This window comes from Pinus tabuliformis, chromosome 6 (genome assembly GCF_031772625.1).
Source record: "Pinus tabuliformis cultivar Carrire ecotype Pingquan chromosome 6, CPIR1, whole genome shotgun sequence".
In the NCBI taxonomy this organism is placed as follows: domain Eukaryota; kingdom Viridiplantae; phylum Streptophyta; class Pinopsida; order Pinales; family Pinaceae; genus Pinus; species Pinus tabuliformis.
This window is the reverse complement of record NC_142292.1, coordinates 1,703,712,259-1,703,737,105: the sequence shown is the minus strand read 5'-3', so window position 1 is coordinate 1,703,737,105 and position 24,847 is coordinate 1,703,712,259.

Here is a 24,847-nt window from a genome sequence, read left to right as displayed (position 1 = left end):
TCTTCCTTCCACATAGCATGTTTTCTCTTCCGAGATGAGGGAAGGTGGCAGGGGCTTGAGTCTATTCGCTATCACTTTGGAAATAATTTTATACACCACATTGAATAACGCTATGGGTTGAAATCCATCCGGAGTCATAGAATTTTCCTTTTTGGGGATTAAATCTATGAAGGAGGCATTCAGTGCTTTCAGAACCTTTTTGGATTTTCTCGAGTCTTCCACAACCTCGAGGATGTCCTGCTTGACTATATCCCAGCAGGATTTGAAGAAGTCTACATTGAATCCATCCGGGCTTGGTGCTTTTCCACTTTGCATTTCCTTAATCACCTCACTGACCTCCTCTTCTGAGACCGGTCTGTTGAGATTGTGGTTGTCCTCTCTGGTGACCAACTTGGGAATATACTGGGTGAATTGATCAATTAACCTAGATCTATCCTCTAGTGGCTCCTTTGCAATATTGGAGAAGTGTTGAACTAGACTCGATTCATGTCCATGTGAAATACAAGCTCAATACCTTAAGAATTCTTAATCTTTGTGATTCTATTGTGTGCCCTGTGTGCCATAGTGGATTTGTGAAAGAACTTTATGTTTCTTTCTCCCTCTTTGATCCATTGAATTCTAGATTTCTGTCTCAAGAAAATTTCCTCTTATAGACAGCGATCCTCCCAATCTTCTTGCAGAGAGTTAGTTAGTTTTTGCCTCTCTTCATTGAAGCCCTCTGTGATATTGATACGATTGATTTCCTATAATTTCTTCTCAGTTTCTATTCTGGCCTTGAGGATATCACCAAATTCCTTTTTGTTCCAAACTTTAAGTTTGGATTTAATATGTTTGAGTCTCTGGTGGAGCATGAACATTTTGGTACCCTGAATATTTAAATCCTATTTCCACCATTTGTCAATGTTACTGATGAATTTGGGGTGAAAGAGCCAGGAATTTTTGAATCTGAAGGACCTGTTTCTCGGAGTGCCCATAGAGGTAGCTTATAATTGAACTGGCCAGTGATTCAAACCCCCAAAGGGCATAATGGCAGCAGTGATGGTTGGTCCAGTAAGGAGGAGATCCTCAGAAAGAATAAATCTGTCAAGTTTGGAAGCCATTTGAGAAGCCCCTCCCATTTTATTGTTTCAAGTAAAGGTTCCATTTACAGTCTTAGTGTCCACTTGTCGCATGTTCCTAATGAAATCTTGAAAAGCTTCACAGTCTTTGCCTAGCTGTCTAGTGCCTCCTTTCTTTTCTGAAAGATATCTTATCATATTGAAATCACCTACAACTATCTAGGACATATTGGGATATCTTGCGCTTAGACCTTCCAAAGAGGTAAGAAGCTTGAGTTTATCTGCTTTCTTCTGAGGTCCATAAACATTCATTATCATGTAAGTCTCCTTATCACCTACAGGACTACACACCAAAGAAAGATAGTTTACTGATGCTTCAATCTCCAGGATTCCAAATTTCTATGCATCCCACATCGTTAGAATCCCCCTTGCTAATTTATTTGCCTTAACCTCTAACTACTCATACTTGTTTAACCATTTATTATGAATTTCTCTTATTTTATCCATTGAACATTTAGTCTCCTGAATAAAGACCATATCTAGTTTTTCTTCTTTTATTCTGTTACTCAGATTCCTTTGTTTCCTTCTGCTACCTAAACCTCTAATGTTCCATGTTGTAAGCTTCATTAAGAAAGGTTAGTAAAGGAATAGATGGTAAGATCTTTCATCTTACCTGAGTTAATCAGTATTTTTCCACATTTGTTTAGCAGTTCATTCTGTTTTTTCCTTCCACTTTTCCTTCTTGAGTTTTTTCGAGATTGTGCATGTGAGTTCTCCATCAATTTGACCCCACTTTTCTCCTCACTTTCATAGTTTCTCTTGACTCCAGTTCCCTTCAATTGTGCCCTCCATAGAAAGAGTTGTTGAACTTGATCATAGTCTTATTTTGGCAAGGAGTCCATGCCTTTGTTCCTGCCTTGTTCCAGAAATAGTTCTAGATCCAGATTTTCCCTGTCTAGAATCTCTTGTAGTTCATGGTCCTTTGTTCTTGCCTCACTTGGAGTCATCTCATAGTCTTTACTGATCTCCATGCAGCTAGGTAGATTCTCCTTCTGTTGGTTGCTAACTGTGATATCCTCCATTTTAGCTTCCATTTCCTACTCCTTAGATGTGTTCTCCATGTCTTGGACTGTCTCCACATTCTCCTCTACCTCCTTTAGGATTTTGAAACTATTTTGTCTTGTATTTCTGTCTTCACTGCTTTTCTTGTGTGGCCATTTACTCACTTTCCCTTTGGCCCCAACTTTGGTAAAACCCTCATGATCTCTATCGAAAGAGGTTTTCCCATTGCCTTCCATATTGTTTGTTGGGTAGTCTCTAAATAGATGGTCGTGTTCATGACATTTGTGGCACCTGAAAGGTATGTGCTCATAGTCCACCATTTGCACCCAATCTTCATCATATACCTCTAAAATTATTACTTTTGGAAGGACTCCAGATAGATCCACTTCCACACATATTCGAGCAAAGGAGGTATATCTACCTTTGAGAGTTTCCTTTGATATCTTCAGAAAATGCCCCAGCTTGTTGCCTATAGTTTTCAAAGATTCTGATAGCCAGTAATCCAGAGGTAGTGAGTATAGTCTGATCCAAACTGGTACATATGTAAATGTTTCACATTCCATGACAAAGTTCATCATCCATGGTTGTATGTAGAGTCCTACCGCAGCATAAAAACAAGGCCCACCTTCAAACACTTTGTCTTTGTCCTCTAGGTTCACGAACACCACCGTGAAGAAGCCCTTAGAACCCAGATGTAAATGTATTTCTCCCTTTGGCTTCCAATGGCTCCTATTCCAGATGTGTAAAGCCCTCTCCGTTGGCCATAACCCCATGAACTTGTAGATGATCGCATGTTCTTTCATATGGTCCCTATGTGCTTGAATCATTGGATCACTCAATATGACTCAGGGAATGATGCTCGATTTGTATTTGCAGACTCTTGTGGTTCTTGTGGAAGTCGTTTTTCAACTGCCACCTCCCTTCTCCTTTTCCTTTCTTATTTCCTATTGATTCTGTTACTGATCCTGGGATTCGATTCTTCCAATTGTCTCCTTGCCTCTTGCTTCTGAAACCTTTTCCGATGGTTTTTTGAAATGCTTCCCTCTTGCTACCTTGCCTCCTTCTACGATTACCTGACTGTAGGAGGGAGAGGCGCTCCCCCCTGCATATCCTGCCATGGAACCCTAATGCAAAACCCTAGCATCAACTTCGATCCTCACTCAAGTTGCAGATCGCAGCCAATTAACTCATATCACCAGATTACTTATATATATTACTGTATAAATATTATATTAATATTATAATAATTATATAAACTCCTCATATATATTAATTAATAACAAGAATACCTCATAATAATATTAGATGATGATGATGATGATAATAATAATAATAATAAGAAGTTATTATTATATTATTATAATAATATACAAATATAATTATTATTATTATTATATAATCAATATTATTATAATATATTATTATAATAAGAACAATAAAGACCAATTATTTATTATTTATGATAATTAATAACTATATAAATAATAGCAACTATATTCCTATATAATTATATATTTATGATTATTATATTAATATTATTATAATAATATAAACTCTTATTATTATTATTATTATTATTAGGCTTCAGTACTTTTAATATTTATCTTAGGGTTTGTATATATAGGGTTAATTATTATTAGTATTTAGGATTATTAATAACTATATAAATATTAACAACGAGAGTATTTCTATATATTATTATATAAATATTATAATAATAATATAAACTCCTAATATATATTAATTAATAATAAGAATAGCTCATAATAATATTAGATTATGATTATATTATTAAAATAATATAATAATATAAAAATATATAAAAATAATAACAATTATATTGTATTATTATAATAATAATAATATTTGATTATAAAATTATAATAATATTATATTACTATGATAATATAAAAATATAAGAATTATTATAATAAGAATATAATCAATATTATTATAATAAGAACAATAAAGACCAATTATATATTATTTAAGAAAATTAATAACTATAAAAATAACTCCAAGCTTTCTAATTTGGGATATCTGGAAAGAATGCAACAACAGAATATTCAAAAACAGGAAAGGTTTTTGAGTGCATCATGGAACATATTTTAAGACAACTCAATGAGATGGTAGGAACTCTCATTAAAAACCCCCCTAAGAACCAACCAAGAAATACTGATGTGTGGATACTAATGCAGTTGGGTATGCAGGAGCTCACCCCAATAGGCAAAAACAAAAATGCAAACCATATAATTGATGATAAGGATTTTTGGCAACCCCTCCCTCAAGGATTCCTGAAACGTAATATTGATGGGGCCTCAAAAGGAAACCCGGGCGTGGCTGGTTATGTAGGAGTGATTAGGGTTGAAAAGGGTTGTATAAAAATCATCTTTCATAGTAATTTGGGGAAAGCCACAAACAATATGGAAGAGCTCATGGCCCTGGAGAAATGCTTAGAAATCCTGAGGGACTCAAATCTTCATAACATTATAATTGAAGCCGATTCTGAATTGATTATCAATTCTGTTAAGACAATTTGCTATGGCTCAGCTCCGGAAAAAGTTTTGAGACATGGGAGCCTTCTGCAAGTCTATCAAAGGATTCAATCCCACTTGTAGAACATGAGAACCTTGAGTTTCACTCATGTGCACCGAACAACCAACAAATTAGTGGACATATTAGCTAATGAAGGCATACTCTGTGCTAAAAGCAACAATAAATATAAATGGAGAGAGATCCCCTAGGGCAGATTGAAGGAAGAGTGTCTTAGACAGGCGTATGTCGGATGGGAGCTTTATCAGAGCAAGGGATACTAGCAGGTTGTATTCTTCTCGAAATAGTTGAATGTTAGTCCACATGAAACAACAATTCAAGGATAGAAACGAAAAGAATGGTTGTTCCTTAGGCCAGAATAGGTGCCCAAAATCCTACAATCCCAAGGTTCTCGGGCGGGTGTCAATTAACAACACAAGTATTTACATGAATTTGAATCATGTTCTAGAAAGCCTTTTCATTGGCTATGCAGGGAGATTGGTTAAATTACGAGCAAGTAGGAGAAATAGAAGCAATCACATCGAATCCACGTTGCAAATAGAAAGATGGTTGTCAAGCCAATCAGACGAGAAATCGACTTTAACAGTAGCTTTATCAGGCTTCGAGTTTGAAAGCAGTGTTAAACAATGAGCAAGTTATGGAGACGGGCGAGAATTGCATGCATCTGGTGGATTTCAGGAGGATTACATGCGCGAGGGTTATCAGCCAAAATGGACCCGAATTTTTTATATAGTGGTCTCTATAGGCTCATCGGGTCCGATTCAAGACTTAAAGGGAGTTCTTGTTAATGGCCTAATATTGTTAATGACCATTAGATCTCTGAGGATAGATCGAATAGTCAGGGCTTCCGATTATCCTTTGTGGTCGCGTTGTCATGTTTTTCCAGGCCCTAGGCCTGATGAGTGGACCTTAGGCTTGGTTTCCTAGGCTATCAATGGCCCACATCTCTTTTGTACATTTTGTAATAAGGTTGTAATATTAATTTGAATAGAAGGTCGCTTAACTCAGCAAAAAAAAAATACAAACCATACAAATGATATCAACTATATTCTTATATAATTATATATTTGTGATTATTATATTAATATTATTATAATAATATAAGCTCATAATAGTATTCTCATTATTAATTAATATTATTAATATTAATAATAATAATAATAATATTATTATTCTTAGGCTTTAGTATTTTTAATATTTATCTTAGGGTTTTTATACATAGGGTTAATTATTATGAATATTTAGGATTATTAATAACTATATAAATATTAACAACCAGATTATTTGTATATATTACTGTATAAATATTATGTTAATATTATAATAATTATATAAACTCCTGATATATATTAATTAGTAATAACAATAGATCATAATAATATTAGATTATCATTATATTATTTAAATAATCTAATAATATAAAATTACAAAAAAATAATAACAATTATATTGTATTATTATTATAATAGTAATAATAATAATAATATAATCAATATTATTATTTCTCCTTCCAATCCTTATGACAATTCCATGTTGGACCATGGTCCACATCATAAAAAACCATGTTTGACTCACAAATAATAAACCCAAAGGAATAATAAACCCAAGGGATTATTATTTATTTTCATGGTGAGACAATCCTTGTCACAATGTGACATTCAAGCATGGTTGGCTATGATTCACAATTGTTTACCGTGTTCAATATTATAAACGTAAGGGAATAATAAACCCAAGGGATTAATATGAGAAACCCAAAGGAATTGTTGTAGCTTATATTATGTTTTAAGTTTATTTATCAGTTATATCACTAGCAGAGGTCTAAAAATCATTACAGGGGTTCATCCTTAATGAGCGATTGATATTATAAACCCAAGGGATTAATACTAAAACCCCAAGGGATTATGAACCAAAGGGAATACTATTAAACAAATGAGACTAATAACATAAACCCAAGGGAATAATAAAACCAAGGCATTGATATGATAAACCCAAAGGAACAATAAACCCAATGGATTATTATTTATTTTCATGGTGAGAGAATCCTTGTCACAATGTGACATTCAATCATGGTTGGCTATGATTGACAATGGTTTACCATGATCAATATTATGAATCTAAAAGAATAATAAACCCAAGGGATTAATATGAGAAATCCAAAGGAATTGTTGTAGCTTATATTGTGTTTTAAGTTTATTTATCAGTTATATCACTAGCGGAGGTCTAAAAATCATTGCAGGTGTTAATCCTTAATGAAGCTCTCTTATTTTCTTTACATCTGTAGAGTCCAAGGGAAATGAAGTATTTTTTTTATTATACATTGAAATGGAAAAAGAAAGAGGTGTAAAAGAAACGACCCCGATATAGGAAAGGATTAAATCAACTCATAATATAAGAAGTTATATGGAGTGGTCCCCTTATAGATATATGTGTGTGTGTGTGTGTATTACTAATGCAAATAAATCGCAATCGCAAAAGTGCAGTGGGCAGGTTATTACCACAGGAATCATCGGTTCCCGATTGCGATGAGAAGTGCGGACCCGAAACATATTTACATTACGTTTAAAAGCATGACGGGCCCGTAAGGAATTGAATACGTATGTTGATGCATTCAATGGTTGCCGATTGCGATATGGGTAAGCCAGACCTGAAACATATTTACGTTATGTTTTCATAGCTCGGCGGCTCCGTAAAATGTTGAATACGTATGTTGGTGCATTCAATGATCAGCGATTGCAATTTGCGATCGCGGGCAAAACCCGAAAGGTATATTCATTATGGTTGTAAGTCTCGTTAGGTCCGGCATGTCGAAAAGTCTTTTTATGATTGCGCATTTTATATATTTCCATTATAAAGAGATTATAATAGAAATGATTGTTGATTGTGATATGGGTAAGCTGGACCTAAAAGCCTATGTATTACATTTCATGACTGTGGCGGTTTTGTCATATCAACGATATAATGTGTATATATATGTGGAAACACCGATTGCCAATTGCGATGAGGGGCATGCCTTGACAGTTGTGCTAACAGTATTAAAAGTGGGAAAAGAACATATTATGTTATATTTCAAAAGTGCAGATACAAAGGATTTGTATACAAATCCAATATTATTGAGGGTGCATAAAGGGCTAATTGCGATTGCTATGGTCTGAGATGTTCTGGTCATACATGTACTAAGAGTTAAAGACCAAGTTTCCAGATCCTTCATTTAAAGACACAACATATATTTAAGTGACAAATAAGTGACAGTAAATAATATTTATTAATGTCTTAAGCACAGTTTCCCTATAGCCAGAAAGAGATTTTCTCAAAATGTGACATTCAACCAAGGGAATAATACTATAAAACCAACATTGGTAAACCCAAATATAAATACTACAAATACTAAAATAAACATGGTTTACTTTGACGGTGAGACAATTCTTGTCACAATGCAACATTCAACCATGGTTGACGATGTTTGGCTATGATTGACAATGTTTTACCATGATTTATATTATCAACCAAAGGGAATAATGAACCCAAGTGATTGATATTATCAACCCAAACGAATAATAAACCCAAGGGATAAACACCAAAACCCAATGGATTATGAAGCCAAGTGAATAATATTAAACCCATGGGACTAATATTATAAACTTCACATTGAGTAAAGGCAAATATCAATACTACAAACACTAAAATAAACATATTTTATTTTGATGGTGAGACGATCCTTGTCACAATGTGACATTCAAACATGGTCCACCATGTTTGGCTACGATTTATATTATAAACCTAAGGGAATAAAAAAACCCAAACTTTGATATTATAAACCCAAATGAATTATAAACCGAAGGGAGTAATACTAAAACCCCAAGGGAATGTGAACCCAAGGGAGCAATATTAACCCCAAGGGACTAATATTATAAACTCGATATTTGCAAACCCAAACATAAATATTACAAACACTAAACTAAACATGTTTTATTTTCATGGTGAGACAATCTTTGTCAAAATGTGACATTCAAGCATGGGACTAATATTATAAACCCAACATTGATAAACCCAAATATAAATACTACAAACACTAAAATAAACATGGTTTATTTTGATGGTGAGACAATTCTTGTCACAATGTGACATTCAACCATGGTTGACCATGTTTGGCTATGATTGACAATGGTTTACAATGATTGATATTATAAACCAAAGGGAATAATAAACCCAAGGGATTGATATTATAAACCCAAATGAATAATAAACCCAAGGGATTAATACTAAAACCCAAGGGATTATGAACCCAAGGGAATAATATTAAACCCAAGGGACTAATATTATAAACCCAATGTTCGTAAAACCAAATACAAATATTACAATGTCTAAAATAAACATGATTTATTTTCATGGTGAGACAATCCTTGTCACAATGTAACATTCAACCACGGTTAACCATGTTTGATATTATAAACCTTGCTGGAATAATAAACCCAAGATATTGATATTAAAACCAAAATGAACAATAAACCCAAGGGATTAAGACTAAAACCCCAAGGGATTATGAACCCAATGGAATAATATTAAACCCAAGGGCCTAATACTATAGACCCAAAAATCTTAAACCCAAATGTAAATATTACCAATACCAAAATAAACATGATTTATTTTCATGGTGAGACAATATTTATCAAAATGGAACATTCGAATATGGGACCAATATGGTAAACCCAAATATAGATATTAAAAACACTAAAATAAACATGGTTTACTTTCATGGTCAGACAATCTTTGTCAAAATGCAATATTCAACCATGGGACTAATATTATAAACCCAAATATAAATACTACAAACCCTAAAATAAACATGATTTATTTTGACAGTGAGACAATCCTTATGAAAATGCGAGAATCAACCATGGTTGACCATGATTGATATTATAAACCTAACGGAATAATAAACCCAGGGGATTGATATTATAAACCCAAAGGAATAATAAAACTAAGGGATTAATACTAAAACCCCAAGGGATTATGAACCGAAGGGAATCAAATTAAACCCATGGGACTAATATTATAAACTCAATATTGATAAACCCAAATATAAATACTACGAACACTAAAATAAATGTGGTTTATTTTGATGGTGAGACAATCATTGTCACAATGCAACATTCAAACATTGTTGACCATGGTTCGCTATTATTGACAATGGTTGACCATGATTGATATTATAAACCTAAGGGAATAGTAAACCCAACATATTTACATTATAAACCCAACTGAATAATAAACTGAAGGGATTAATACTAAAACCCCAAGGGATTATGAACCCAAGGGAATAATATTAAGCCCAAGGGATTAATACTAAAACCCCAAGGGATTATGAACCCAAGGGAATAATATTGGGTCCAAGGGACCAATATTATAAACCCAACATTTGTAAACCAAAATACAAATATTACAAAGACTAAAATAAACATGATTTATTCATGGTGAGACAATCCTTGTGAGAATGTGACATTCAACTACGGTTGACCACGATTGATATTATAAACATGAGGTAATAATAAACCCAAGGGATTGATATTATAAACCCAAATGAATAATAAACCCAGGGGATTGATACTAAAACCCAAAGGGATTATCAACCCAAGGGAATAATATTAAACCCAAGGGACTAATATTATAAACCCAACATTCATAAACCCAAATATAAATATTACAAACACTAAAATAAACATCATTTATTTTCATGGTTAGAAAATCCTTGTGACAATATGACATTCAAGCATGGTTGACCATGGTTGGCTATGATTGACGATGGTTTACATTGATCGATATTATAAACCTAAGGGAATAATAAACCCAAGGGATTAATATGAGAAACCGAAAGGAATAATAAAACAAAGGGATTAGTACTAAAACCCCAAGGGGTTATGAACCCAAGGGAATAATATTAAACCCAAGGGGCTAATATTATAAACCCAACGTATATAAACCCTAAGACAAATATTATAAACATTGAAATAAACATGATGTACCATCATTGATTTTCATATTGAGACAATCCTTATCATAGTTCCATGTTGGACCATGGTCGACATCATAATAAACTGTGTTTGACTCACGAATAATAAACCCAAGCAATTGATATTATAAACCCAAGGGATTATGAACCAAAGGGAATACTATTAAACAAAAGGGACTAATAATATGAGACCAAGGGAATAAAAAACCCAAGGCATTGATATAATAAACCCAAAGTAATAATAAACCGAAGGGATTATTATTTATTTTCATGGTGAGACAATCCTTGTCACAATGTGACATTCAAGCATGTTTGACCATGGTTGGTTATGATTGAAAATGGTTTACCATGATCGATATTATACACCTAAGGAAATAATAAACCCAAGGGATTAATATGAGAAACCGAAAGGAATAATAAAATGAAGGGATTAATACTAAGACCCCAAGGAATTATGAACCTAAGGGAATAATATTAAATCCAAGGGACTAATATTATAAACCCGACATATATAAACGCCAAGACGAATATTATAAACATTAAAATAAAAATGATCGACCACCATTGATTTTCATATTATAAACCTAAGGGAATAGTAAACCCAACTTATTTACGTCAATACTAAACCCCCTAGGGATTATGAACCCAAGGGAATAATATTAATCCCAAAGGATTAATACTAAAACCCCAAGGGATTATGAACCTACGAGAATAATATTTTTTTTTTCTCTGCAAATACTAACTTCTAGTAACTGAAAGGCAAAATATTTTTACATATTGTCGAGGCATGGTAGCACTCGACAGAACAGAACTACCCCATTACATCCATAAGCTGGGGAGACCAGTTACAAAGTGCAAGAAACCAGATATCACACATAGAGAATGACCAATGTTGCCGAGGAGAAGAGCTAAGCCGGCATAGAAATACAAAAACAATGCAACCCAGCATATAAATGTCACCGGGAATCTAACTGGGAGCCAAAAACAGTAGGAAAAAAACATAGATACTTGACCACGCGCCTGAAACAGAAACCGAAACAAAAAGAGACAGTCCCAAGTGGCGCTACTTCTCCTGTGCTAGGCCGTTGTCTTCTTCTCATCCCGGCCAATATCACCAATCCTCAAACCTTCATTCCCGCTTAAATCATCGTGAGGGATTGCTATGGTGTGATCAGCTTCGCCATGAATCCTATCCTCAGCGTTCGGTCCTGTATCTTCCAGGGGAGGAGGACTGTTAAGACCAGCTTCCTGTTCAACTTTCTCTTTTTCCCATATCTCCATACTATCTTTGTTCGAAGAATTCTCACTGTTTGGAGAAGGGTTAGGGGCAATGCAGGCCAGGGGGGTGACAAGATTTTCCTCTTCCGAGAGAATGAGAGTGATGTGGGCAGTGACCAAGGGTCGATGCAGATTACTTTGGAACTTAAAGTGCGTTGTTTGGAAAGCGCTATTCGGCAGAGGTTTACGACCAGAACCAGCAGAAGGCCTAGCTTCATGGACGGGAGAGGGATTGAAAGGTTTTGGCACCGTTTCCATGGCGTGACCAACTGGAGGATGCAAGCGATTGTCACGACGCCCCTCAGGACAATGCCTCTTACCCGAGCGAACCATGGTGATGGACAGGAGATTGGACAGAGATGGGCTGTGGACGGGATGACCAACAGGCCGGGGTCGAATGAGGCAAGAGGGATGCCCAATAGAGCTTGCGACCGACACCATAGAATAACAGAGCTTGTAAATAACAACAGTATTACAGAGCTTATAAGCATCCACAGAACTTGTGGACAACCACAGAAAGCAGGAATTCAGAACAGGTGAGAAATTACCTTGGAGATAGATGGCTTGGAGCTCGTGGTCGTGAACAAAATTTAAACCCACACCCACAGCCTCCTCAGACCAGATTCCATAATCGCGCAACTGAGCACCAAGCTTGGTAAGAAAGCAATGGAGCGTCATGATTATAACAGGAGGAATTTTGCGTCGATCCACGCAGAGCATTAATGCAAATCCGCCTCCGATCTCACATTAAAACACGTCCCCATGCTCGCATGAGTTAACGTCCCAGGAGGCCACGCTGCTCTGCAGCTGGCAGTACTGGGCATTAACTTCTTGCATGGATAACTGTGGAAGTGGTTATGCCACCCGGATCCGGGACTACGAGAATAATATTAACCCCAAGGGACTAATATTATAAACCAAATATTGATAAACCCAAATATAAATACTACAAACACAAAAATAAACATGGTTTATTTTGATCATGAGACAGTCCTTGTCACAATGCAACATTCAAACATGGATGACCATGGTTGGCTATGATTGACAATGGTTGATCATGATTGATATTATAAACCTAAGGCAATAGTAAACCCAAGGGATTAATACTAAAACTCCAAGGGATTAATATTAAAACCCCAAGGGATTATGAACGCAAGGGAATAATACTAAACCCAAGCGACTAATATTATAAACCCAACATAAATAGATCCTAAGACCAATATTATAAACATTGAAATAAACATGATGGACCATCATTGAATTTCATATTGAGACAATCCTTATCACAATTCCATGCTCGACCATTGTCGACATCATAACAAACCATGTTTGACTCAGGAATAATAAACCCAAGCGATTGATATTATAAACCCAAGGGATTAATACTAAAATCCCAAGGGATTATGAACCAAAGGGAATACTATTAAACAAAAGGGACTAATAATATAAACCCAAGGGAATAATAAACCCAAGCGATTGATATAATAATCCGAAGGGAATCATAAAACCAAGGGATTATTATTTATTTTCATGATGAGACAATCCTTGTCACAATGTGACATTCAAGGATGGTTGGCTATGATTGACAATGGTTTACCATGATCGATATTATAAACCTAAGGGAATAATAAACCCAAGGGATTAGTATGAGAAACCCAAAGGAATAATAAAACGAAGGGATTAATACTAAGACGCCAAGGGATTATGAACCGAAGGAAATAATATTAAATCCAACGGACTAATATTATAAACCCAACGTATATAAACCGTAAGAAAAATATTATAAACGTTAAAATAAACATGATCGACCATCATTGATTTACATATTGAGAAAATTCCTATCATAATTCCATGTTGGACCATGGTCGACATTATAATAAACCATGTTTGAATCGGGAATAATAAACCCAAGTGATTGATATTATAAACCCAAGGGATTAATACTAAAACCCCAAGGGATTATGAACCTAAGGCAATATTATTAAACAAACGGGAGTATTAATATAAACCCAAGGGATTGATATAATAAACCCAAGGGATTAACACTAAAACTTCAAGGGATTATGAACCCAAGGAATTATTAATATTAAGAAGTTGAAGAACGAAGAAAACCAAGAATTTGATATTATAAACCATTGGGAATTCATAAACCCAAGGGAAAAATATTAGAAATGAAAGGGATAAAAAATGGCAAGGGATTAATAGGAATTAATTTTTTGAACCACACTGTAAAGGACTTGTCTTTAGTGTGACTTTTTAGAGTTTCTGGTGCTAGAATCCAGTGGAAAATTTTGTGGTGAAATATTGATTTGTGTTATTTAAACTATTTTTTTGTGCTATTCAACACCCTGAAAAACCCCGCGTGCACTTCTATTGTGAAGGGGTTACTCGTCAAACTTGTGATTTCAATGGATTCTTGCATGATTTTAGAGAAATTAGACCAGGAAAATCCATGGGAAAAGCTTCCAAAAATTCACACTAAAGACAACTCACATTGTAAATCATTAAGACATCAATACAAAAAATTAATATGAATACATTAATAATAATATACTATAACCATTAAGACATGATAAATCATCAAGACATTAATAATAACACATTTATATCAACATTGACTATATTTATTGGCTATTGGAAGAGGTTATTGACTATGTTTGAGTAATGATTGACTTGATTTGAATATGTTTGTCTATATTTGACTAATGTGGTTGAATATATTTGATTATTAATATTAATTTAAAATATTAAAAGGAGATTATGTTTGAACACCATTAGTTTAGTCTCCTCATTTTTCAATGATTCATTGCAACATTTGGTAAATTACAGTGTAATATAACATAAAAAATATTAGTTATCATTAATGATTATTTATCAAAATTAAAATTAAAGTTAAATTTGATATTTTTTTAAATAAAAATGACCAAAAATATATATTTTTTTTTAATTTTATTCATCCACAATTTTTTATTTATAAAATATAAATCCTAAAATTTATATATTTAGAAATACACATATTTACCTGTAAAATAAAAGTCCTAAAATTTACATGTTTAAAAATACACATATTTACCTAGAGAGATAATTAAAACAAAATAGATATGAACAACATTCCATTATCTTTTTATATCTCATCTATTATTATTTATTGGCTATTGGAAGAGGTTATTTTAAATAGTTTTATGGTTAAGTAGGGTTGTATGTTTGAGAGGTGTTGTGGGCACAATTTTTTCAGGTAAAAAAAATATCTATTTAAGTATGATTTAAGGAAGAAAATTTTTTAAAATGTAAAATACAATATGTTATTTTTCATTGATTAAATTGTATTTTTGTTAAATAAAGTATATATAAGATTATATAAAAATTTTAAGCATAAAGACTTATTTTTATTCTATGTATATATATGAAGCTGATATGGACATAAATTAATTAACATAAATCTTCAAATAGTTTATTTAAATCTCTTGTTCAAATATTTTTGAACAGTATAAAATTTAAACATCCAATTCACACATTTTTTTTATTTCTAATTACTTTACATCATATTCATTTTTCTTAATTGTAGTCGACATTAATTTTAGTTTTTATTTTTATTGTAAAGGGGACTTATAGAAGAAGTTACACATCCCCTCATAATCAACTATAGAATAAGCCTCTAAACTCAATAAAGTTATATATAAAATACAAGTTAAATGTACCTATATGATTTCCTCAGTTATAAATATTAATTTTTTGAAAAGAGTATATCTTTTTAAATTTCAAATTGATAATTTTTTTGAAAAAAAAATAATTAAAAATAATAATATAATAATTAATTTATATAAACCTTAGTTAATGTAAAATATGTTTGCAAATATTTCAGTGAGACTAATTGATTAATTTGGAAAACGATAACCACTCTTTCTGCGATCAAAGTGAATAACAACGTTACCATTAAATTTTTTAGCAATTATCGCTGGAATTGAATATCTTAAATCAAACCTTTGGTAAGGCTCTCTTCCATCCCAGTGAGCCACAAAGTTATTGGAGTTGAATATTTTAAATCAATACTTTCCCTCAGCCACATTATTCACCCTTTTTGTCAAGGTTAGAGCCCGGACTGACTGAGATACACAGCTACTGGTTTAGCCTAACATCGAATACGACTGTAGGTATGTAAGTGCGTGTGTTAAAAATTATTATAATTCAATTTTGCCGGATTTTATTAAAAGATAACTGGAATTTTCACAGCAAAAAAACAAACAATCTGATTAGACTACGATATTAATAAATATCAATATCAGTTAAATAAAAATATTTAACGAGTATGCTGAATTTGTTGCGTTGAACTTGACTTACTGAAAAGTTTGCAAATTTTGAAATACTTCATAAATTTGAAGAAGCACAGTGAAATCAAACAGTTAACTTCGCTTTTATTGATCGCATTTCCAAAATATTCTTGAATCTAAATCATCACTTCGACGCTCTGGACTTTCCGCAGAGCCGAAAGAATTTGAGGGAGTGTCGGCCATCAACATGAGTTTTTAATGCGGAAACAAAAACCAAAACCAAAGAAAACGCAATGAATATATGGACGATTCTTTCGTCTGCAACTGGAAATACCAAACTCTCCGGAACTCCAAATTCTGGACTTTAAGGCTACATTCTCCCACCATGTTCTCCGCTATTTCCATTACTGCTTCTACCATTACATCCATTGATTTCTGTTCCGCAACTGCCATTTCCAACATCCTTCTGCTACGGGCGTTTTTCGTGGGTCTGACTAACAGCCGTGGTAGGGCGTTTTGAAGGTTTCAGGAATTTTCCGAGATGAGTGATAGAAGCATGTCTGCCTACTGGTGTCATGCCTGCAACTGTTTCATCAGACAATTCGCTAGTGATCCCATGTTTTGCCCTTCCTGTGGCGGAAGCTTTATACAAGAAACAAGCAATCTGATTAGACTACGATATTAATAAATATCAATATCAGTTAAATAAAAATATTTAACGAGTATGCTGAATTTGTTGCGTTGAAATTGACTTACTGAAAAGTTTGCAAATTTTGAAATACTTCATAAATTTGAAGAAGCACAGTGAGATCAAACAGTTAACTTCGCTTTTATTGATGGCATTTCCAAAATGTTCTTGAATCTAAATCGTCACTTCGACGCTCTGGACTTTCGGTAGAGCCGAAAGAATTTGACGGAGTGTCGGCCATCATCATGAGTTTTTAATGCGGAAACAAAAACCAAAACCAAAACCAAAGCAAACGCAATGAATATATGGATGATACGTACCTCATGGCGACACGGCCGAACAGCCCCAATATCCGCGGAAACAACGCAGACGACACGATGTCCAAACGGAACACAACAGTGGGAAACAAGGCCATGGATTTTATTTTTGGGTATGATACAGAAATTGAACCCACATCCTTCCCTGCACAGGGAGCATTATTCCAGAAGAACGTTTCATATTTCGACGGTACTTAAATGAATTAAAGAAGCATTTTTCGACGGTACTTAACTGAATTAAAGAACCATTTCATCAATCGATGGCTCCAATCCTCATTGTCATGGTTATGGATGATTCTCGGGCATAAATGCTTCAATTGTCTTTGGAATGGATGAAAACGTGTACTTATTACTCTAACTTTGAACATTCATACATTTCAGAATGCAAAGAGACATTACCTTCCAAGGAACTTTCAAAGACGCATGTTTCACACTAATTTTTTAATTTCATTTTTTCTTAATTTTATATACGTGGAAAGAAATAAGAAACACAGTATTTTTTTAATGATTATTTGGTAAAAAATTAAGTATGGTTTAAACATTAGACATGTAATAAAGTTACTGTTGCAAATTTCATTTATTGATTTTTAATGATGATTAAGAGAATATACTGGCATCTTTTAATTCATGGCATTTTTCAATTCAGATCATCCCATCAAAAAATCATTAAGTTGCAGATTCCGATAAAGGAGACGCCTATTGGAGTAATTATACGTGGATTACGGGTAAGAAGTGAGAATGTAAAACATGTAAAGAAGCATCTCAGCCATCTTGCCTTCCGAATCAAAATAGTTTTTTATAAAAAGTATTTATGACAAGAGCGAATTTCAATAATATTTTAGAATTTAATAATTAACCATCAAATTTTAAAATATTCCCAAACTCTACTAAACTAGCGGCAGCCAGTGATATAAAGTCCATCTCGTTAAAATCCTAACACCTGCTTGCTGGAGAGATGCGGCCAGCACATGATGCGACAATTGTTTTGGTTATCCTGATCAGTAAAGAAATAAGATCATGCATATGACAACGCTACAAACATCGATATATTTGAGTAAAAAAATGTGAAACACAAATATTCTATATTTAGAATTCTAGAAATTATAATTAAAATGAATTTTATGTTAGAATTTTAAATCCATAAAAAGAATATTATTAAATTATTATTAATGGAACCATTTTTATCGAGAATGGTTTAAAGTATTAATGGATTTTTGGCAACAGCCTCTTCATTGCTATGTATTTATGTCTAGGGAATGAGCGATGGTACAATATGTATTTATGTCTAGGGAATGAGGGATGGGATTGTCCTAAAAGGGATTTGCCTTTCATAAAAATAATAATTTGTATTCTGAAGTTACTTCACATTAGCTACAAATTAAGTGTGATATATTTTTGTATTTAGGTTGAAAAGAAATATTGGAAATTACTTGTTAAAGAAACATCTAAGCTAAAGAGATTTTTGATCTAGACCTGGAAACCAATGTGGTTGGATAATATCAAGACAAACTTTCCTAAAATCATTTCTAAAAATCCCTAGGAGTAGTAAATAAGTAAATAAGATTCTATATGATTGGAGAGAGAATTTTATTAAATCATTGTAGAAAGAAAATTAAGTAAGGGTGAATAAATCTTAACAAATACTCGGAGAAACTTTTTTCGAAATATAGAAAAAAGCTTAAGTTATTAGGTCGGAAGATTCTAGAAAATGGGAAGTCTTTAAGGGAAAAATTGCTAGGGAAGCCAGGCATCAAATAACTGGGCTAAAATCACTAAGGGTTGTTGATACTTTTAGAAACGATCTCAGATCTTAGATTGATGGAATTCGAGATTCAGTTCATGGTTGGAAGAATAGTGTATTTCCCCGTACAAATTTATACATTGTATTCCGTTAGAAAATCTGTGAATGTAAGTAAAATGAATTCTGTTAGATTACTGTAATCGCTTTTAGCATTAATAATTGGGTGCGATTATTTTCGGAAAAATATTTGTTTTGATTTTATTATGTCAAGTGGAAATGCACAGTTTCTACAGTATGTTTAGTTAGAAAATTTGCATATGTCAATTTTGTGCATAAGATTTTTTCTTCTTGTGTAGAAAATCGAGTTAGATCTTAGCGCTAACCCTCGAGTATGTATCAATTAAATTATTATTTTTTAAAGATATGAATTCCATGTAAATTATTAGAATTTGTCTGAGCACAATAGCGTTGTATGAATCTTTGATTTTGCAGGAGATCTTACAACGGTAAAATTAACTACCGATATAAAACCCATGTAACACTGTTAAGTAAATAATTAATTATTTCTCAGTATAAAATCGTCTTTGGGGAATGAGATCTAAGGAAGTGTTGTGGATTTAGAAATAACGCATGGACTATTTCAGGAAGTTAAGGTGTGCTAAGGAGAACATAGCTAGAAGTTTCACATAAAAAAAAATAAAAAATTGTTATTTCTTCGCAAGATCTGCAGCAAAGAAGGGGTGCAATTTAAGTGGAACCTAAAAGGCTTGTAGGCATCCTAGAACCAAATATATGGTTGTACAGGAATTTGAAATATGTACCCTTTATAGGAAATCCGAATAGGAATTACTTGATTACTGAGGTAAAGCATCGAGGTCAATACCACGACTCGGACCTTAGTCAAATTGACTCGGGGATTTTGATGAGTTAGCTTACGAAAATGGTGCATACATTTAAGTATAAATAAGATGGAATATGCAGGCAAATATCGAGGTTGTTGAAAATGTAATTTCAACTGAGTAACAGTTGAGCCGTGCAACAGCATGAAAACTTTGCCGACAAGCAATTACCGATATTGCATCGGCGAAGTGGCGGTGGAGGACTTATAAAGGAGCTTTTGTGTTTGCGATGAGCGATCGCCGATATCACTATCGGCGTATCGCTATCGGTGAAAACAAACAGGCGGGCTTTACCATGGGTTATGCTGCGACCCGATAACCCGGACCCGATGGGTATTCAAGATTTTGTTTGATGATTATTTCAGTTCCGCTAGCGGCCTTCTCTTTTCGTGTTTTAATGTATTTCAGGCATATGTTATAATATATATATATATATGATCGGAGTGATCGGCCCATAGTGTGATCGGCATATCGCAATCGGGGAAACCATGGGTACACAATTTTTTTATATGAGCGCTATGCGATGAAGCCCGGACCCGATGAGTTCCCGAAGCATAATGGTTTAACATTTGAAGTCCGTAAAAAAAAAAAAAAAGGAAGGAAACTTTATCAGTTCTGCAGTGCTTTTCATATATTTTCAAATATAAGAAGAAACTTGGCGCGGAGCTGGTAAAACAAAGGACATGGAGTAGTACAGTAGTAGGCAACTGCATTCAATTCTTAGTATGGCCGAAGAAGGAAACAGGTTGCAATCCAACTCTTTCACATTGAATTTCTCAGCCACCGCAGTAAATATGCAACTCAGTCGAGGACAAGAAGGACAACGTCGAGCAGTTCACAGCATGGGTCTCCATCCTTGTTCATTAGCTTATTCAAGTTTTGTATGTAATTTTTTTTTTTTTTTGTGTATGTGGAGTAGTGTGTAGAGAGAGCGTGTCTGACAGTGTAAGAAGCGCAGCAGCGCAAGTGAAAGTATGTGAGCAATACGCAGCAGCGTAGTATGTAATACGAATGCACAGCAGTGCAGAATATGTTTTCTGGTTGTTCTGTAACAGTTTGAATGTTTGGCTTTTGGAACTGCATCTGAAACACTCTCTTGGTGAATCCCTCTTAGTGGAAGAGGATGAATTTTGTATCAGTTTATTTTAAATACAAATCCTTTATATGTGTGTTCAATACTCTATTCTCAATAATTTGTTAAAAATGTTCCCTGTGCTAAGATCTTGGAGAAAAGAAAAACAGAGCTTTGTCTCTATGTGTATTTTATATTGTGTTTTTGGGATTTTTTACAACAACAAAAAAAAACTGCCCAACAGTGGTATCGGAACTAATCCAGGCTCTGTGAAGGGTTCAAAGAAGCTGAAAGAAGGATTCTTACTGCAGCAACTTCTCCAGCAGAGCGAAGTCTCAGGGAAAAAAAAAAAATAAAAAAAAAATATCCAAGGTATTATTCCAGTGATTTTTGATACATTGTCAAGTATTGTAAGAATGGCTGGCACCAGCACCAGCAATAGCATGGGTATGCAGCTCCCACTATTTGATGGCAAAAATTATGACTATTGGGCAATAACAATGAAAGCCTTGTTTGCTTCCCAAGACTTATGGGAAATTGTTGAGGATGGTTTTGAACAACCAGCAGATGAAAATGAGTTTAATGCATTAACTCAGGGAGAAAAAGATTTATTAAAGAGCTACAAGAAGAAGGATTCAAAAGCCCTTTTCTTCTTGTATCAAGCAGTGCATGGAAGCATGTTTCCAAGGTTAGCAACAGCTAAGACATCCAAAGAAGCATGGCAAACTCTTAAAACAGCCTATCAAGGCATGGAGAGAGTGAAGACAGCAAAACTGCAGTTGCTGAGGAAAGATTTTGAGAACCTGTGCATGAAGGAGTCAGACAATATTGACTCATTCTTCACACATGTAATTGGTCTGGTCACATAGATAAGAACTCATGGAGATGTTCTTGAAGAAAGGAGGATTGTGGAGAAACTATTGAGGTGCCTACCCTCAAGGTTCCATGTGATTGTCACCACCATAAAAGAGACGAAGGATCTCACAAACTTTTCAGTTGATGAACTTCATGCATCACTGATCACACATGAGCAGAGGTTGAGTAGAAATGAAAACTCATCTCTAGAGCAAGCCTTCAAGACCCAAATGTCCTTTGGAAGAGGAAGAGGTCAAGGCAGAGGAAACAAGAGAGGAAGAGGCAGAAGCCAGAATAGAGGATGAAGGAACAGTCCAGCAAATGCCCAAGGAAGAAGCAGCAATCCAAATCAGAACCAAGGTCAAGGCAGCAGCTAACAAGGAGGACAGCATCATGCTCAAGGACAAAGGTATGAAAAATCCAATGTCCAATGTTATTATTGTAAAAAATATGGGCATTATGCCAGTGAATGTAGGAAGAAGCAGCATGATGTGAATAATAGATCTAATGCAAATATTACTAGAGAAAATATCAGCCAAGATAATGTGTTGTTGGCTTGTAATATGGCTGAAACAAATAGTGAAGATATATGGTTTCTAGACTCTGGGTGCAGCAACCATATGACAGGAAACATAGCTTTGTTTTCTGCTTTAGATCAAAGTGTGAGGTCACAAGTAACACTTCGGACTGATAGCAAAATCTATGTTATGGGTAAAGGAGAAGTTAAAATATTTACAAAGCAAGGTGAAAAGAAAACCATAGCAGACGTCTATTATGTTCCTGGAATGAGATGTAACCTCTTGAGTATTGGACAGCTTGTTCAAAAGGGTTACAATGTCTTCTTTGAGAATGATGTATGCACCATCATGGATAGAGCACCCAGCAAGCGATGCATTGTTGAAGTGAGGATGATGAGGAATAGGATGTTCCCTCTCAGAATAAGAGCAGAATTGAAAAATAAAGAAGTAATTGCAGCAGTTTCCCAAGAGGCTTTCCAAAGTGTGCCAAAGGATAAAAATTGGTTTTGGCATTTGAGATTTGGACATCTCAACTTTGGAGGTCTTAACCTGTTGAGCAGAAAAGGGATGGTAAGATGATTACCATTGATAGAGAAACCGGACAGCCTTTGTGAAGGTTGCATATTGGGTAAACAACACAGAGAAAGTTTTCCATCACGGAAAAGCATAAGGGCAAAGGCACCCTTAGAGATTGTCCACTCAGACTTATGTGGACCGATGCAAACTCCATCACTAGTAGGCAGCCAATATTTTCTAACATTCATTGATGATTTTACCAGAAAAACTTGGGTCTATTTCCTTAAGATGAAAAGTGAAGTGTTTGAAAAATTTCGAAATTTCAAAGCACTTGTGGAAAATCAGAGTGGGCTGCGCATCAAAGTTTTGAGAACAGACAGAGGAGGTGAGTATATCTCCAAAGAATTCCTACGGTTTTGCAGAGAAAATAGAATTCACAAGCAATTTACAGCCAGCTCAAAATGGAGTTGCTGAAAGGAAGAACAGGACTATCATGGATATGGCGAGGAGCATGTTGAAGGCAAAACATTTGGCAAATGATTATTAGGCTGAAGCCGTAAATTGTGCAGTATATATCTTGAATAGGTGTCCTACAAAAGCTGTGATGAACAAAGTGCCTGAAGAGGCATGGAGTGGGAGAAAGCAAGGAGTCACCCACATGAAAATTTTTGGATGTGTGGCCTATGCACACATTCCTGATCAGCTAAGGAGGAAGTTGGACAGCAAAGGGGAGAAATGTATTTTCATTGGATACAGTGAGGAATCCAAAGCTTACAGATTGTATATCCCATCTACCAAGAAGTTTTTTGTCAGCAGAGATGTTCAATTCATTGAGGAGGAGGCTTGAGATGGAAGCATAGAGAAAACAGTTAATGTTAAAAACTGTTTGTCTCATGATTAATATGATGAGGAGATGGTAGAAATACATCCCCAAACAGCAGCGCCAACACAAGGACAGCAAGGAACACCCTTGAGGAGAAATGAGAGTGCTTCTCCAAGCACACCACAAGGAGGAAATTCAAGTGCATCTTCAAGCACTTGTACACCAAGTGAAAGAGGTAAGAAGTTCAGAAACTTGAGTGACATTTATAATGAAGGAATGAATTCTTTGTTTGCATTATATTGTCATGTTGATGATCCTATTCATTTCGAAGAAGCAATTGAAGATAAGAAATGGATAGAAGCTATGGATGAGGAGATCAATGCCATAGAGAGAAATAAGGCATGGGATTTGGTAGAGTTACCAAAAGGTAAAGAGGTCACTGGAGTCAAATGGGTCTACAAGACCAAGTGCAATGCTGAAGGCAAGATAGAAAGGCACAAGGCAAGACTTGTTGTCAAAGGGTACAAGCAGCAGTATGGGAGAGACTATGAGGAAACTTTCGCACCGGTTGCAAGAATGGAAACCGTGAGAGCAGTGCTATCCATAGCAGCACAAAACAAATGGAAAGTCTACCAAATGGATGTGAAGTCGGCATTCCTAAATGGAGTGTTAAAGGAGGAGGTTTACATTGAATAGCCTCTAGGCTATGAGAAGAAAGGCCAAGAGCACAAAGTGTGTCGATTGAAGAAAGCTCTTTATGGGCTGAAGCAAACACCAAAAGCGTGGTATAGTAGAATAGACTCCTATCTACTGGAAAATGAATTTGACAAATGTGAGGGAGAACCCACAGTCTACATCAAAGAAAAGGATAGTAAGATTTTGATTGTAGTCTTATATGTTGATGATGTGATCTTTACAGGTAATGATGACTACCTCATTGAAAATTTTAAATCAGTCATGAAAGAAGAATTTGAGATGACTGACATGGGTTTGCTGAGATACTTCTTAGGAATAGAAGTAGATCAAAATGAAAAAGGAATTTTTATCACTCAAGCAAGATATGTAAATGAAGTATTGGAAAGATTCCACATGCAAGAGTGCAAGGCAGCAATCACTCCCACAGTAATGGGATTAAAACTCAGCAAAGAGGACAGCAGCAAGGATTTTGATCCTAGCTTATATAAGAGCATAG